This window comes from Chanodichthys erythropterus, chromosome 5, assembly GCF_024489055.1.
Source record: "Chanodichthys erythropterus isolate Z2021 chromosome 5, ASM2448905v1, whole genome shotgun sequence".
Lineage (NCBI taxonomy): Eukaryota > Metazoa > Chordata > Actinopteri > Cypriniformes > Xenocyprididae > Chanodichthys > Chanodichthys erythropterus.
In genome coordinates this window covers 26,546,692-26,565,289 of record NC_090225.1, presented here as the reverse complement: position 1 = coordinate 26,565,289, position 18,598 = coordinate 26,546,692, and the positions used below count along the sequence as shown (strand labels likewise).

The following is an 18,598-nucleotide window of genomic DNA, read 5'->3' as shown; positions in this document are numbered from 1 at the left end:
GCGGCCGTGGCTACAAGCTGCTTTGGGGTTTGGGAAAAAAGCCACCAGAGATGCCATTATTAGATATAACTCCACATTAGCGAATGAACGGCATTTGAATGATATACTAATGATGACCTATTGCGAGGGTCCTACAGGACTCAGCTGTGTTTAGGGCCAGAAGTATTGGCCTTTGATGAGGAAAAGCCAGACCATTTAATGGAGAGAGCTCTGCAGAGTGGCTCTGCCACCAAAACATATATGCATAATGGAAAAATAATGGAATTTATAATAATTTGTTTAGCTGGAGAGAGAAACAGAGGGAATTAGAGCTGCTTGGTGCCGCAGCCTGCAGACTACATGCACCTCTGCCATAACAAGATTAGAATTTAAACTATGGAGCGAAAGACTCTCTCTGGCTAGATGAAATATTAAAATAGGCCATGCCTTGGCGCTAGGCTGGAAAGCCTAGCTCTGTCTCTTTCTCCATGTGACATTTTCCAATTCTGACATATGCCTGCCAATCAAAGTGATTGACACCGAACACATCAGGCCACCTGAGCCGTTTCACGCGATGAATTGCAATGCGCCGCATAAGCATCTCTGCATACGTTACGCTTGCAGTATATACATCTGTTTTTATTCTTGTTTGGGAGCTGTAGCCCCCGAATGTCCCGTTCATAACTATTTGAATGCGAATTGTCATGAATTATCCACCGAGTTCCGGCTCGGCCAGCGGAGACTGGATTGAGCATCCTGGTGTATGTGTGTTTATTTCACAGGGAGATGGGTTAAAAGGTTGTCAGAGTCTTCCTCAAGGCTTTCGGCTGACGCGGACACGTGTTTCCCTCCTGTGATCTTGCTGGAGCTGTGTGTGTTGTGCAGGGTGCGTCAGGAGGCATTTGGATCTAGAAAATCTCTGAATGATGCAGGAGGTGTGGAGCAGCGCCGTGACCTGGCCTCCAGGGAAAGAGACCTCCTCCAGACAGACCTCTACCTGCTATGTGAGTTTAAGCTCTATCTAAGCACTAAACAGACTGTCATATTGAATAAAGTTTGTATATGGATGTGTATATTCAATGCCAGTACAAAGTACTGTTTCTCAAATATTTGTGTATGTGTCTGATTTGACTAAGAATGTGATGTATCATCGTAGTTATGACCTCAGAATGAACACAAAAGGCACTGAGCTGTAATGGGGAAGAGGAAGGTAAAGATTTTCACTCACTAATTTGTAATTGCCACCAGAGGGAGCTAGGATAGTAGCTTTGTGTTAGGATGAAATGAGAGCTGCCTCTGAAATGTTCTTTTCCTGGCCAACCAGATGGAATATTGCAACACCAAAATGCCATTTTTGAAACATTATGAAAACCCTGGGAATCACAAAAGGGATTAAAACCAGGTTGTTGTTGTTTTGCTTACCTGTTCTTACTTAGAAATTATTGAAAAAAATTGAAAAATTAAAGCAAAAATAAAAATAGTAATCAGAAGAAAACACCCAGTTAGTTTTTTAATAATAATAATTAGCATCCTAAATCTTTTTTCATGATTAGCACAAAATAAACTGACTTATCTATTATCTAGGCTTATTATTGGATTAATTAAAATATTACTATTAGTTATTATTATTATTATTATTATTATTATTGTTATACTACTACTACTAATATCTAGCATTCTAATTCAGGATTAGCACAAAACAATAATAAACCTACTTATTAATTATTAGACTGATTATTAGTAAAGTAAATTATTATTATTTTACTCATTATTATTAAGTAAAAAATATGAATATTAATTATTAATATTGTTTAATAAAAAATAATAATCTTAATTTTTTGCTGCATAGCATAGGTGATTAGTTTTTTTGTGTTAATCATGAAGTAAGGATACTGCAGAGTTTCTCTAATATAGACTTTTGTTTGAAAGATTTGTCTTCACCTTTAGTACATTCAAGCCAAATTCAACTGCGATCAGATTCACTGCTGTTTTTCAAGGTAATAACAATCAAATGAGTTTCACCGCTGTTTCAGCCAACAGAGTGCGTCATAAATGGAGATATCTGCAAGTCATGTTGTATTCCTCTCCCACAGCCACAATTCAGCAAACGCATGGTGAAAAGCAAATTCCTTTCTTTATCATATGATTCTAATTTTGATTTTAATTGTTGCCTAATGTCACGCCATAGCTTCCTGTCCATGATTCATCACCGAGGAATCTGTAGTGGCTTTGCCAGAAAGCTGTTTAGCAAGTGCATAACAGAACAGCCCAATAGAGATGTCCCTTTATTGACACTGTTAGAGCAGACTCACCCTCACCCCGTGTGTTTACACACACAAATGAGCACACAAGCACCCACCCACACACACACACACACACACACACACACACACACACACACACACACACACACACACACACACACACACACACACACACACACACACACTCACACACACAGATGTCCTGAAATGTAAGTCTTACAGCTGCCAACTCTTTCCCTCCTCATACCTGGTGCATTCTCTGCTTGTTACCCAGAACCGTTGTTGTATCTGCTAATGATATGTTTATTTTCACTCAGTAGGTGTTCATACTGTAAAAACATAATGACCAGAAGCCCATTCTAAGGGTGTTAATTTGATTCAGGGGCTTTAAAACTTCACAAGAATTTTGTCTCATATGTGAATGCTCTGAACAAACTCAAAGGCACAATTCATTTATTAATTCATTTAATTTAATTAATTTTATTATCGGTATAAAATGGATAAAAATTAGAATTTCAGTCCGGTTTTAAGGTCAGACTTTGACATTGTCAAGCAGACTATTCAAATCAGTTTTTGGTCCACTTAAATGGGGTTGGGGGGGGGGGGGGTGTCTAGTTCTGTTAAAGATACTCATGTGAAAATACTGTATTCTATTAGCATGAACAATTGTTGAAGACCCACAAATATTGTCAAATAGGTATGATGCCACACTTTAGAGTTCGGTTTGTTTTTTCATTTGGTTGTGGTAATGGCTCAACTAATATGGAACATACATTAACCCTACAAACAGTGTTAAGTTGGAACATGTGTGAATGAGTACATTGATGGAAATCTAATACATCTTTAGATAGAAAAAAGAAAAAGGATTGATTGATTGATTGATCGATCGATTGATTGATCGATTTTGGATTGATAAAATGTATCACGGTTTCCACAGAAACATGAAACAGCAGCTCAACTGTATTCAACATCGATAATGAGAAGAAATATTTATTGAGCAGCAAATCAGCAACTTGGAATGATTTCTGAAGGATCATGTGACACTGAAGACTGTATTGATGCTGAAAAATCACCTTTTTCATCACAAGAATAAAATTTAAAAATCTTAAAATAGAAAACAAAAATTGTAATATTTCACAGTATTATTGTTTTAACTTGTTTTTTATTATTAAATAGTGAGCAGCCTTGGTGAGTATGAAAGACTTTCAAAAACATCAAAAAAACCTTTACCAACCCTAAACTTTTTAACAGTATTCACTCTCTCTCCCTTTCTCTCATTATATATGAAACAGTTAGCAATTATTTTGTTAACAGCTTAGTTCTGTGTATATGCAAAACAGGCTGCTGTCACAGTATGTTCTCACAGTCCTGTGTAATTCCATGGAGTGTGTATGTGTGTGTTTGTATGTGAGAAACACTGAATGGGAGTGGAAGATACGGAGAGGCACGCTGAGATAATGAAAAAGAGACAATTCTTCCAGACACTGTCTCTTCTCATACTCTGCTTCTCCTTCTGTTGCACAGTTCTGTTTGGAGCCAAACAGTCAAGAATGTGGGGTATCATTTCCTGCAGAGAGATGACGTTCATGGAAAGGAGAAAAAAAGAGAAAGTGGCGAAGGAAAAAAAGCCCTCGCCAAAGGGAGGCTTAGTGGTGTCAGACTCAGGAAACAGAGTTTTCAGATTTGAGGGGTTAGAGACTGAATGTGTGGGGAGAAAGCACTGGAGCTTCCATGGAGTGTGTGTGTGTGAGGCCGAGAGCTGGCAGCTGTTGTGGTAGGGCAAGACTGGGCAGGCTCCGGTGCTCGGCCCCAGGGAAGCACCAAGCTGCCAAAGTGCCCTGGCAGGGGCCCGGGATGGGTCCGCAGGAACAGAAGAGCCTCTTTGTGCTCACCTTGCCAGCAGAAACCCGGCCTGCCTCCTCTCCTCCGCGCTCGGATCGGGTCTGCTCCGATTTGCTGTGCTTAAAACACAATACGGCGACTCGCTAGCAGCGAAGCCACAAATCAGAGCCAGAGTCATGAAAAGAGGCTCTTCTCTCGAGACTTTCTAGATTTAAATAAACGCACGACGAGTTCAGAGCTTCCACGGACCAGATTGTCGGACCCTTACGTTCGGCCCGGCTTCAGAGGTGAGAGACGTCTGCCCACGTCTCCTTCAGCGGGCAACTCCGGAGTCAGCTGTCTAACAGCGCTTCTCAGCTCATTAAACGAAATCCCACAGCCCGCATAGAAGAATTTAAATGAGAACACGCGTTTGATGTGTGGGACTCCCCCCTCCTTACTGGCTCTCCGTATGTGGTATGGCCAGGAAGAGACTGGGTGGTAAACGCCTTGTTTAAGGCACTGACGGGTGAAGGTCTCGCAGGCCGACCTTGGGGAACTTAGCTGAAACTGTATATGTGTAAATCCATTGCAAATCCCCAGACCTTTTTTCTCCCTTACAGCCCGACTCCCTCAAGAAACTGGATCACTGCACTGTTTACAAGACCTCATGATTCATTTGGGATAAGGGGGCTTGACAAGGCAGGACCTGGGTCACTATTTGCAAAGATTGTAACCTAAAACCGAGGTGAAAAAAATGTCTTTAATGAGGACATGAGGTAACTAGTATGGAATAATTGGACTTTAACCTTGTTTTCTACCTTCCTCCTGAATACGGGAGAGAAGAATTTAGAGAGTTGGATTGGGTTGGAGTTTTTGAGTAACTTCAAGATAACTAAGGAAACTTCAAGATATTGGTCAAAGATGACATTTAAGAGTGTCCACGATAAAGACAGGAAAACGCATATGACGAGTACTCATTTTGAGTTTGAATTCATGTTGGTTCTATAGTTTTGACAAATCTTTATACCTTTTTCAAGAAATAATTGTATGACTGATGTCATGTGGTGTAACCAAGTAAAACAACCTGAGCCTTGCCTTGTCATAAAAAAAAAAAGACAAATTATCTGAGAGACTTTGAAGGATAGTCATGAGGGTCTTCTTGGGTCTTTTAGGATAATTTCCTATTATTTATTTATTTATCCACATATTGGTTGCACTACATGACTTTAATATGGTGTATCAGTGAAGCCATTTGGATAAATACATTTTTTAATATTTTTCCAAAACATTAAAGCTGCTGTCCGTAACCTTTTTTGTGTTCAAAATGTACAAAAATTATATAATGAGAATGTACAACATGAATCCATTTTCCAAACCGTGTTTTTGTCTTACCCTGAATCATTATGGTAAACTAATAATAAGTGTTTATATTCAGACTATTTCAGACCGGACTGGTAGGACCCGCCACAGAGTATCACAGTAACTGCGTGACTCGCCATAGACATACGCAGAGAAAAGTAGCTCTGGCTACAATGTTCTTCCACAAGACTTGTGCAGTTCTGTTTATTAACCACTAGAGGGCAAAAAATTGCAAAGATTTTTTTCATTTTTAATTTTGTGTAATATTAGAACAGTTGTATAACCCTGGTATTTTTGACTGAAGCAGTTTTGTGAAAATACTGAAATTATACAAAAAAGGATTTTTTTTCAAGACACACACACGTTTGTTTTTGTGAATTGCGGGAACTTTCCATAAGCCGCAATGCATTTTATACTGTACAAACCGTACTTTCTATCCCCCTACCCTACCCCTAACCCTAAACCTAACCATCACAAGAAACTATGCACACCTTTATTTTCTCACAAAAACATCATTTAGTATTTTTATTAATTAATTTACATCGTGGGGACCGGTGGCTGGTCCACACGATGTAGGTGAACTCAGGTTTATATTACATCGTGGGAACATTTGGTCCCCACAATGTAATATAAACAAAAGCACACACACACACACACACACACACACACACACACACACACACACACACACACACACACACACACACACACACGCACTCCCCAACGGTTTTAATTCAGAAATTAAATACATGCTTATGTATTCATGTTGCTGTATGTATGAACTGCATTTTATGTACGTTTTAGTAAATTAATAGATAGGATGAAAATGATTGGGGGTCATCATTGACTCCTAAAGTTAATAATGTGAAAATCAACTGAAATAAACAAATACATTCTGTTCTTGATTCTTGATCAGGCTATTTATGCCAAGTGATAACAAATGACAGCGGTTTTGTTTGCATGGTCCCGTCCTTTGTATACATTGTCATTATGTCTTACAGACTCTGAGCAACACCTTTTTGATAGCAGGCTGCTCTCGCTACGCTGCATTCCCTGTTGTCGTGTTATTTGATTATTTGGTACTCGCACAAAACCACAAGGTCGAAACAATCACCAGCTCATAAACTCCCTGATCGGGTTTGTACATGGAATCATATCCACATGGCCACTCGATAATGATCAAATCTGTGATAAGCAATACAAGATTTTATGGGATATTGCAGAACTTACCCACTTGGCACTTGAGCTTAAGGAGTCAGAATGGAAGATCTGAAGCTTCTATTTGAGTGTTTACGGAGGGCTCAAGGAGCTGGTGCGTTTCAGAGGAGCATCTTAACCCACCTCAAACCCCTTCATCCTCCTCCTCTCGCACCCCCTCCTCCTCCAGCGCTCTCGGTCTCTATATCGGGTTTTGTAAGGGATTTGCCTCCCGAATCCCTCAAATCAACAGAGGATAGATGCCCATTGTGTTTAATCAAAGCACTTCCTTCCATTAATCCTTCAATTCTAACAGGAAGAATGGGAATGTGAAGGGGAATGCCATGGATGTAGCCCATGAAGGCCCACATTATCCAGTCTCATTTGGATTTCTCCAGCAGGCAGTGCCAGGGCCTGGTCCTTGTTTGTTGATATTTCATTTATATGTTCTTTCTTACTTTGGTTTGTGTGTATTGGGCTGTTTGTATTGCCATTGCTGACATATTCAGTTGTGGATAGATGTCAGCTCCCCAATCATGTTTACATTGGAGAATAATTGACTTGTCACCTGTAGAAACCTGCTTATGGGTTTAAATCTGTAGCCGTGCTTGGCAACGTATGTGCATACTGTTTATGCCCCCGTCAGGTGAGAGCAGCAAAACGTGTTGGAGTTGGCTTGCCGTAATCCTGTTCGGTCTAGTAATCGAGTTAATCCTCGGGGACTCACCCTGTTTGCACTTTCTCCCATAAGTCCCTGGGGTAGTGCACCCACCTGACACCAAGGTATTCTAGGCTGCGTTCCAGTTTGTTTTTTAAATGCCCTTCCCTCGCTAACTTCCCTCAGTCTCATTGACTCGGATGTACGTCATTGCTTACGTTGCACGAGTGCCCACTACTGGTGGAACCTTTGCAATGGGCTGAATTGGAACGTCCTAAGCCCTTGATCACTTGAAATCCGCAATGGAGCTCATTTATTATTTATTTTTTTCCCTTACAAAATTGTTTAATACAGCAGTCTATATGTATATATGTGTGTTTTAAATGTTTAAAAAATAATTAATATATCTTAGAGTTGTTTGTGGTGGGGTAAATTAAAGGTACAATATGTAAAATTTTTGAAGTAAAATATCCAAAAACCACTAGGCTAGTGTTATATATTTTGTCCAGCTGATTACAAACAGTATCTCTAATGTTTTCAACTACTTGTAAATCATGAGAAAATTCCCATTCTAAACAGTGTCACGGGGCAGTGCAGTCGCCTGTCAATGATGTCAGTTACCCTTTGTTACCGCCTTTACTGACGTAGAAACCACATGACAACAGTGCCGTGGACAAATGCGGAAGTAGTGTCTAGCGTCCAGCAAACCACTAGTTGGCTTCAAGCAGTTCCTTATTTACTTCTTGCACGTTTTATGGTGGATTGTGTTACTTATTTATGAAACATAATTACTGTTTACCATCTGCCGCTGGTTCTGTCGACAAGGACAGCTCCCGTAAACTCATGACCGGAAAAGCGGAAGCGGCGCCGGCGACTGTGTCATAATAAAAGTCCCCCTGCTCGTGAGGCGTGTGTTGATCAATCGCTCCAGCTCCTCGTTCAGCTCCCGCAACACTCGCTCCTGCTCTGCTTCATACTACAGTAACGTTAATAATCGCATCCACGAACATGAGTTCTTCCAGACTCCAATCCCTATTCTTTTGCACCATCCGTTGAGATGGAGACCACATGTCCCAAGTTTCCGCTCTAAAACTTGGCGTCATCAAACTACGCCTTTGTTTTGAATAGGCTTCTAGCGACCTCTAGCGGAAAAAAATATGCTGCCTGAAGTGTACATATGAAGTAGACTTGCTAGTGTCTGTCCATATAAACTTCCCTCGTCCACTTCACGAAGTGGAACGCACTTCAAAATGGCGGCAGGGATTCCCCCAAGGGGAAGTGTTTAGGGAACTTCGCGAGTGCATGTCTAAAACTGGAACGCAGCCCTGTTTTTACCACACTTAACAACACGCGCTACGCATGGTACAAGTTCAGTACAAGCTATGCTCAGTTCACATAATGCTGACTACCTCAAAAATGTATTTAAACTTTTTTCTTTAAAAAATTGGGGTTACACTGAGATACTTTCAATGGAATTGAATGGAGCCAATACACTATTTTTCGTCAACAGGAAGGAATCCAATCCGATTCTGTTTATATGAACCCTAAACATTGCAAATCCGATTCACATATTTGTTTACATGTGTATTACATGTATTCCAAAATTTCAGTCAAACATTCAGAACCGTTTTTGCCCTTATGACATATCTAAAAAGAAAGCTGACATTTATGTCAGAAGACCTTTTACCAAAAATATTCAGTCTCCTTCATTGACCAGTTCGAGACTGACCAATGTGAGACATTAATAAACTTGCACATTCATAAATTGTAAAATGTATGTAAAGATATGCATCACTGCATATGTGTGCAATGTATTTTTGATTCCAATTGACAAAATAGTCAGATTCAAGTGTTTTTTTTTTTTTTTTTTCAGCCCAGGCTCATTAGAAAAACATACCTGTGGGAACATTTTTGCCAAACAAAAATACATAGCGCCACATTTTAATGTGCTAAAAGCGTGTTTAGTTTTTTTTTTCTTTTTTCTAAATAGATGAACGTAAATATTGTACATTTTATATTACGTTGGTTTTGTACGTATAACTGCATTTCTGATTTGAAATGTCTGGTGAGTGGCGCTAAAAGTGTAATGCTACATTACATTTTAAAATAACTTAGCCTACCATCTACACTACACCTAAACCTACCCGATAGTGTTAACAAAAGCAAATTTGACATAAAAACGCAATCGTAAGCATGCCATTTTAGCTTGTTTTTGATTTCTCAAAGAGAAATAAAAAAAAAAGAAAGCTCTTTTATCATGAGTCATGTTTCATGGGATTCATACCCAAAGCTTCCACATCCTAAGTACAATTCTGTACCAGCTGACATGTACGTATTGGTACGTAATTTGCATTTTGCAAACAAATTCCCACAGGTACGCCACTATTACCACTATTAAACCTATTATTGCCTAATATTTCACTATTGTAGTATTGAGCTGTTTATGGATCGCTTACTGATCTTTTCTGTGTAACATTATATCCAATTTTGCAACTTTGTCTATGCCGAAACACAGTGCCATTAAAAATAAAACCCTAAAATAAACCCTGAAACAGCTTTACAGATTAAGCAATACACAGTTTCAAAAAAATTGGTAATTTTTCCAATTACTTCCATTGTAAGTGCCCCCTCCTAAGATTTCACCTTTAAAAAAATAAAAAATAAAAAAGAAAATTGAGTAACGAGTCAACATAATTTTTAGTGCTAATCAACATTATTTCTACAAATGCTGTCGATTAAGCTTTACCTGTACTGAACCTCGAGGATTCATTAAACATGTTCTGCTGACTAAATGCATGTGCAGAATCCAGTTCCGAAAACCGTATGTCATCAGCAGACGGCAGGCAAGAGAAAGCGGAGAAAGCGAAATGGTTTAAGTTCACACGACATGGACTCTTGGTGGATCATTCATCCTTTACTCTGGACCACAAGCCTGGGCTCCGATCCAACCAGATCTCAGCCAAGGCCTTTCCAAGGGCCTGTATTACTCCTGAGGGAAAGGTATCTAAGCCTTCTTCACTGCACAATTTCCCAATGTCTTTCTACTTGAGTGGGTGGCCCCCGTGTGCCCTGGCTTCTGGTCTTTCGGTGACGGAGACCGCTCTCTGCTCTGGAGGAGGTGAAATCAAATCCTGCTGTCGGAGACAGCAGCAAACGGCAGGAGACCATAGAGTGAAGATTAAAGATCCATCTCATATTTTCCCTCCATGTGCACTGAATAAGCATTGTAATCCGTGGAATCAAATGCTTCTAATGTACCCCTCAAGGGTCATGATATCTTGCATGTGACATTTAGCTATTTTAAAACATTTTCCCATCTCATATCAAATGCTGACAGTGAAGCCTGAACAGAATACTATGTGTTGTCTACGCTGAATGTCTGACAATGACATTACCTTGAATCTCATGCATTTCAGCTTGAATTGTAAACGGATACTTCTGTATGTGGTGTGTAAATTGATATTGATGATCAAAGTAAACAATGTGACCCTTCATATGAGGCTTTGATTTGAACCTTTTGAAGAGAGTCCAAACCAATTAATGAAGTTTGGAGTTGAGTCCCAGGAGCTTCATTAGAATCCCGAACGGTGATTTCAAAGACAGCTGCCATTCCTCTTCTCTGGTTTCCTCTCAACTTCATTCAGCACTTTCAGTACTAGACAACTAACGGTTTGTTTCTGCTCATAATTTGTTGAAGAAACCCAGCAATGGCTGAATTGGAGTATGAATGCCAAATGATGTTTCAGTTTCTTCATGGAACATGACGTTGTCAAACAAGGACAAATGGCCTTCTTCCTGAGAAAGATTAATGATAGCTGGTAATCTGACTAGGTAGTTTAAGAGAGGAACAGGTTTGCTGGATATTGATAGCTATTCCCATTTTGGGCCATTCTCCAAGGAAACAGGAAGTGGTCTATGAGACTGCTGAGCTTAGGAGGAAATGCATTATAGCTGTTTGTGTCAACAGAGACTGCATTTAGATTTTTAAGTTGAATTAAGAAAAACAAATCTAGACAAATAGATATATCAAGTTATTTTCAAGAATTTGCCATTTGCTGAAAATCTTCTGTGTACAGCTCTCAACCTTTATTTGCACTTTTGAAATTTCAAACTTGGTATTACAGTATTGCTTATATGACTAGAGCGAAACAATGGCTTTTGGCATCACTGATGTCAAATTAGGGCTGCTCGATAAAAATTGTGATTGCGATTAAAAATGTGTTTTTAAAGCTCCAGAGCTGCACAATTTTTACAAAAATGTTGTGAATATACATCAATATCACCATAATACTTCTACTACTACTACTACTACTACTACTACTAATAGGAAAACAGTGCTAACAAGTGGAGGAAAATGGGCAAAATCTATGGAATAAGAGAAAAAATGTTGTCTTGTGCCTTTGGATGTCAGAATCTAATTTTTAATCAATTTTTTTTTTTTTTTTTTTTTTTAGAATACAATCATTTAAGATACCCTTTTTAAACCTATTACATTTTACATAGTTAACATAACAACATTTTGATCTCGCAATTCTGATTTTTTGCTCACAATTGCAATTTTATATCATAGTTCTGAGGGAAAAAAAGTCTGAGCTGCGGGATATAAACTCAAATAAGTTTTAAAAGTATTCCAATTCTAATTTTTCTTCTCAGAATTGCGAGATAAAAAGTCAGAATTGTGAGACATAAACTCAAAATTACCTTTTTTTAAATTCTTTTATTCCGTGGCTTCCATAGACTGCTACTGCCATATTGCGATTTCAGTTTTCTTTTGATTAACTGAGTTGCCCTGCATCAAACCTGGCATGATGTGTCCTTTTTGAATATGAACAAGCATAAATGAGATTTGAGGAAAACATTCAGTTTCACACAAAGGGCTTCAGAAGACTTAAAATACAGTGCACGAGTCGTTGTATGGGATTTCAACACGATCTCACGGCAATTCGTATGTATTTTACGACCTCACTTGTAGGACCTCACTTGTACGAGTTTGTATGTTTTTTTTCTAAATCGTACTTATTTTACGCGTTGTCAAATTCATATAAATTTGTGCGAATAAACAACCCCTAACCCCGCCTTTAAACCTACCCGTCACTGGGGTTTAGACAAAACATAAGAATTCGTACGAGTGAGGTTGTATAAATTCATATGAATTAGCCACCTCATAAAATACGTACGAATTGGTTGTGAGATAGCGTTGTTTATTTATATAGCCAGATATCATCAAAACTGATTACTGAACGAATTGCTAAATGAACTAATATTTGCATTAAAGTTCTACGTTTAAAGGCTCATTTCTTCGGAGAGCGGCTTTTCCGTCTGCTCTTCAACAGTGGCAGGGAAACCCCTCAGTTACACACACTTATGAAAAGCAGAGCAGCTTAACCGAGGCCGGCCTCCTGCAGGAGATTTTGTCAGTTTGCTTTTTTCCACCAGCAACAGGATCAGCCGTAAATACTCTCTTCCCAGGAGTGCGCATGGCTTCTCTTTTACACAGATTCACACACTCTCTATAGCTCTCTCTCTCTCTCTCCTTCCCTCTTTTTGTGGGTCCTACAAACAGTCCAAGTCCTTTCTCAGCCATTGGTTCCTAACCTAGATCAAATGTTAGGGTTTAAAGAGCTAAAGTCTGATGTGGATGAGCAACTGCCCATAAAACACTTTAATCCCTAATGCTGTAATGTATTTAATTTCACACTCTCTGATGCTGTTGCCCCTTTTTAGGATTACTGAGGGTGGGGGCTGGGTCAGGGTCTGGGACAGTGGGGGCCACTCAAGCCCTTCCAATGCAAAAGATGAAGATTGAGGACGCCGCTCTAAAACAGTTGAGCTCTTCATAGAGCTGGATCCACAGAATGCCACTGCACTATTTGGATGCTTGTATTTAAATTGGAGCGGAGGGCTTTAAAGAGCAGGGGAATGCAATGATATCTGCATTGTCCTAAACCCTGCTTGAGAGACCCTGGCAAATCCCATTGTATGCGTGTTACTATGGAGCTTCATAAAGTTGAAGACCAATATAGTTGTGCCTTTATTAGATGAGGATCTGCACAGGCGGATGGGATATTGGATGCAATAATTCCCTGCAAGGAGCGCACACATAGCCTCTTTTATATCGCCCTCTAATATCCAATTTACGGGCGAGAGGACCTCAGCCAACTGAGCCCACTAAGTTAAAATGCAAAGTCTTCAGCGTGAGATGGAATTAAGGCCAACTTTTCCTCTCTTGTGTTTGCCAACACTTTTGAGGTTTAAAGAAGTATGAAACTTTTCCTTTTCTCTTTTTTTATTTTCCCCCCGTCTCATTTATGTGAGATAGATGCAACTGAACACAACAACTAACTCAGTGTAAGATGAAAACTTGCAGCTTATGTTGTTCGATAAAAGGGTTTATATTATGTTTGGATTACTGTGTTTAATTAAAAAAATAAATTAAGAAGATGCCAAAGTTGGCAAAGTTATGGCACAGTTGGACATATTAGCCACTAACAGTTTCCTTTGGACCTACTAGAATCCTGTTATTCGGTTAAGGAAAATAGCTTAAACTTCACTTTGTGCTCTTAACAAAAAAAGAACAGACTTCTATCAGTTTAGACAAATCCTTAAGAGGCATTGTATTCAAATGCTTTAGTTCTCTAGTTCTTTTAAGAGCCTTGTTTTACACACACACACACACACACACACACACACACACACACACACACACACACACACACACACACACCTACACACACCTATACACACACACACACACACACACACAGAGTCACTTTCCACTTTCTTTTGCTGTCTAATTCTCCCAAGGACCCTGATACAATCACTGCCAGCGGATGTATTTACTCATAACAAGGGCTTAGCTGCAGCCCTGTAAATAAGAATATATGGTGATTTATACGCTAAGCACTAAGGATTGTGTTGCCCTGCTGGTTTAGGCATTTTACACTTTGATAAACTCACCCGAGGCTCTCTGCCACTTTGGGTACTAAACCCCCCAGTGTTGACCCAGCCCTGCTGCCTTTTGCCCTATTAAGCAGGCAAAACCAATCTGATAAGTGCACATGCCGTTTTTTGGCTCAGTGTTATTCGTGCTTGCCATGTAGGTTCTAGTTTGGAGTTGTTGTGATGATGATTTTTGCAAAAATATCACTGAAAGCAACAACAGAATCCGTTATCTTGACAAAAAAGCAAACCCATTGTAAAGTTCCACAAGACCAACACAGCTGACACAAAAGCTTGAAATGGGGACGTTTACTGCATTCATTATTTACTTTTGTGAATGCAAAAGCTAATGACAGTGGGCAACAGTCATAAAACAATCGTTCATCTTATTTGATCATTTCTACTTGATGGCTTCATGGCCAAGAAAATGGAATGAAATACTGGGCATGTCAATAGTGGATCCATAATGACTGTGCTATTTGGCTTTTGCTTTAGAAATAATTTAAAAGCTCAGTAATCAATAACTAATCTTGGCTATAGTCAGATGAAATGAAATAAAGTGGTAAATGATGAGGCACACTATCATAAGATACACTCACACCTCCCTTAGGAAAAATCACTATCGCAATGACTAATTTGAGAAAAAAAAAAAAAAAAAATCCCTGGCATTGTCTGTCGTTTGGGCAAAAATCTGCTCAATTCTGCGGAATAGATTTAAACATGACACAATTTGTTAAATGAGCTGAGAGTACTACACACTGCATAAAGTCTTTTTCTAAATGACTGTTTGTCTTGCTTTCCAACAACAACAAAAATCTAAATGTCCTTAAAACAAGATAAATTTACCTGAAGTAAATCTGCACAACAGATTAAGACTGATTTCTTATGCTTAAACCATGTGAGGAAAAAAATACTAATGCATGAAAACAAAACACATATATTAAAATCTATGAGAATGAGTCTTAACTAGTTTTTTCTTGGTTTTAAGGATACTTAAAATTGTTTTTTTTTTTATTGATTTTTTTTTTTTTTTTACTAACGGTAGTAAAATTAGATATTTTTAGAAACAAGACTTGACATTTATGAGAAAAGAAAGCATTATAAAAAAAAAATAGGCAGAATAAAAATATTTTGCAGAACTTTATAAAAGATTGGCATCTTGATTCTTTGGAAACCTGCAAATTATTTCTGCAAGTACAGATTGCCTTGTAGGTCTGCTCATTTCTGAGGATTTTAAACTTCACAATCTGGAGCAGTACAGAAAGTAGCAAAAACTGTTAGTCTGGGATCATGCTGAACTTCTACATTTACAGTGGCCCTGAAAGAATTTGCAAACCAATCTCACAGCAATTCACACGTATTTTACGAGGTGGCTAATTTGTATGTTTTTTACCAAATTGTACCAGTGGTGTAACTTTGTTTTGAAAAGTGGGTGGGACATGTCATTGTACATACAGTGATATGTACAGTAACAGTTGCAGAAAAATAAATCTCCAGAAATCAGTTTCAGTAGTACATTCGGTTTAATTTGTCAACACAGAAGTCATGTTTAACGTTTCATGCTTACATCTATTATAATACAATATGTTAGTCCCAAGATTCTTCATGTTAGTGAATAAATATATAGATTCACACTCACGGCTTGTGTTCCTTAATGGTCTAATGGTAGACCTTTTGTTAAGCATGTCAGAAAGGTTCTCGGTTCTAATCCGCCCTCATATAGTTTTTTTTTTTTTTTTTTTTCTCATTTAATTCAAAGATGTTCATCTGTTAATCAATGCATTTTGTTTCCTGATTTCACTGGAATCAACAGAATATCCACACAACAGCTTTAAGCGATTAAAGTGCTTGTCTGTGTGAAGGCTGCACAAGTGCCAAGAGAACACTGTTCTGTTGCCCCACTGATAACAGCGGCAATGAGCACTCAGCATGATTTCAAAAACAGCATTCCAGCGCCAGATCATTTTTTATTTAACACAAATGAATGCAAATGGAACTGTTTAATTTGTATTTGGTGCATCCGTGCTGCGAGATGTTCCAAAAAGTGGTGGGGACAATATTGACTCTGGCAAAAACTTTTGGGGACATGTCCCACCTGTCCCACCAGCAAATTACGCCTATGAATCGTACGTATTTTACAAGTTGCCAAATTCGTATGAATTCGTACAAATGACCTACCCCTAACCCCACCCCTAAACCTACCCGTCACTGGTGTTTAGTCAAATTGAATGAATTTGTACGAGTGATGTTGTTGAATTCGTATAAATTAGCCACTTCATAAAATACGTACGAATTGGTCATGAGATAGCGTTGCGAATTTTAACACTGTCTGAATGCTATTGCATTGAAATATCAATGAAGTGGCATCTGCAAACAGACAGCACACACATTTTTGGAGACGTTTTTGCAATGTCTGTTAACCCTTAAATGCATGACTGTTTCGCCAATCATTCTTACATATTCGGGTCTTGATTGACCCGGATCTATATCTAACACGGAAGGATCTCTACCTGTCGCGATAATATAAAACTCCTCTGATATTAGAGTAACAATTACAGAAGAATAAAATAAATCGTATTTTGTTACCTTTTGGAACTTGAAAGGGCTCGGTTTGAGCAGATGTTTTATGCCATCATCACTTTCCTTGTCAGAGCTCATTTCCCAGTAAATTCAGCAAATGGGCTAGTTTTATGTTTGAGGTCACAAATATGAGCCCATTTGTGATCTCAAACGTATTCTCAAAATTATATAATTTTTAACATCTTCAAAATCAATATTTTGATCGCTAACAGCTTCACCAGATTCATCCAGTGACAGTTACAGTCATAATTGATTGCGTTCAGTACTTGTTCTGCAGTAAATCACTGAGCCATTTCATGTTTTTCTTATTTCGTTTTCTGTCTGAATGAGTCGTCACTTCAGCATTGTGTATCAGACACTGCCACCTTGTGGAATAATGGTGAATTGCACTTATTCCGTCATCTAAGATTCAATTATTGTTGTGAATAATAAATATACGTACACTCATACACACCTCGGGTCGTTTGCGACCCTATACAATTTTTTACAAAAAATGAATACAAAAATAGGCATTCTTTTATAATTTTATGATTTTTTTCTTGTTATATTCTTTATAATGAATTGATTGAGGAACTTTAAAAAATGAACGAGGAGGAGGGTAGTGAATGACGTCCCGGGTCACTAAAGACCCGAGGTATGCATTTAAGGGTTAATGTTTTGATGATTTTTAGTGGATGTATGAAGTCACTTCTCAAATTTAAAGATGTGTCCTATCTGATTAACCACATGTGTAGAAAATCACACGAACTATCAACATGATTGACTGCCCGTATTACCTATTTTCTATTATTTTATCTATTAGCTTAACATTTAAAACCAAACAAGCACCCTTTTGCGTAGTCCAAACACTGTATGTAAAGGACATGACTTTCACAGTGCAACATTTGAGACATGCAGTTCGGCTGCTTGCATTTATTAGCGCAGGCCCATCTGTAAATGTTTCTGGAGCTTTAGTGTGTAGTATTTAGTGGACATGCTCACAGCTGCTTTGAAACAGACCACTGCTTTGTGCAGTCACCCTGTGCCCTCTATGACCTCTACCTGCACTGCAGAGCAAACAGAGTCAGGAGAAGAGAAAGGATGAGAGAGAGAGAGAGTGAGAGAGGAGGGCGCTGGCGGAGCTCTGTTAATTCTTCCATATCTAAGCCTCTTTGCTGAGGCTCTCTTTGTCTTCAAAGTCCGAGTCATTAAGGACTAATCCTATCACTCCACCTAATCTGAAGTCGTGGAGTCAGAGTCCAGCTTTCCCTAAAATGGCCTTTGTAGAGCCCAAATAGACATGGTTAAGTTTTAGTCAAGAGCATCCAAAAGTGCCCCTCTCCTCTATTTTGTGACCCCGGTCCTTCAGGCTCAGTCCTCCCCAAAAATTTAATGGAGTGCTGTTAATGAATCTTCCCCTCTGCTCTCTATTCAGTCCAGCTCATGGGTCTACAGGGTGGGGGGGTGGAAAGAGCACCGCTCAGTTTCACAAAAAGCAAGGTTTAAGGCCTGATATACTGGCGAAATCGAAGAACAAAATCACTTTGAATGAAATCGGGACAAAACGAAGTTCCCTTCGAGTTTGCTTCGGGCGTTCAAAACAGCTGGCAAACACCTTCAAACTACCATTGGTCCTTGGCAATTCCGTAATAAGGTGTTGTGCTCTGAGGCTCTGCCATCTTTGACATGGAAATCTTTTCCACTTCATTTCCTCTGTTCAGTCTGTTTTTATATATCTGTGCAATACAAATGGAAGTGATTTGACTTGACTGGAGTGTCTAATTGAAGAGCATGAGCAAACATATCCACATCGCTTTCA

The 18,598-nt window shown here is 38.9% G+C and overlaps 1 long non-coding RNA gene across 1 annotated transcript in view; it reads left to right on the top strand.

The window, feature by feature from the left end:
* The window catches only part of LOC137020182 (uncharacterized), a 53,117-nt gene that overhangs the window by 27,673 nt on the left and 6,846 nt on the right, over positions 1-18,598 (top strand). The window contains exon 2 of the long non-coding RNA XR_010895151.1: positions 762-983. This is a non-coding gene — a long non-coding RNA (uncharacterized lncRNA). The remainder of the gene's footprint in view (positions 1-761; positions 984-18,598) is intronic.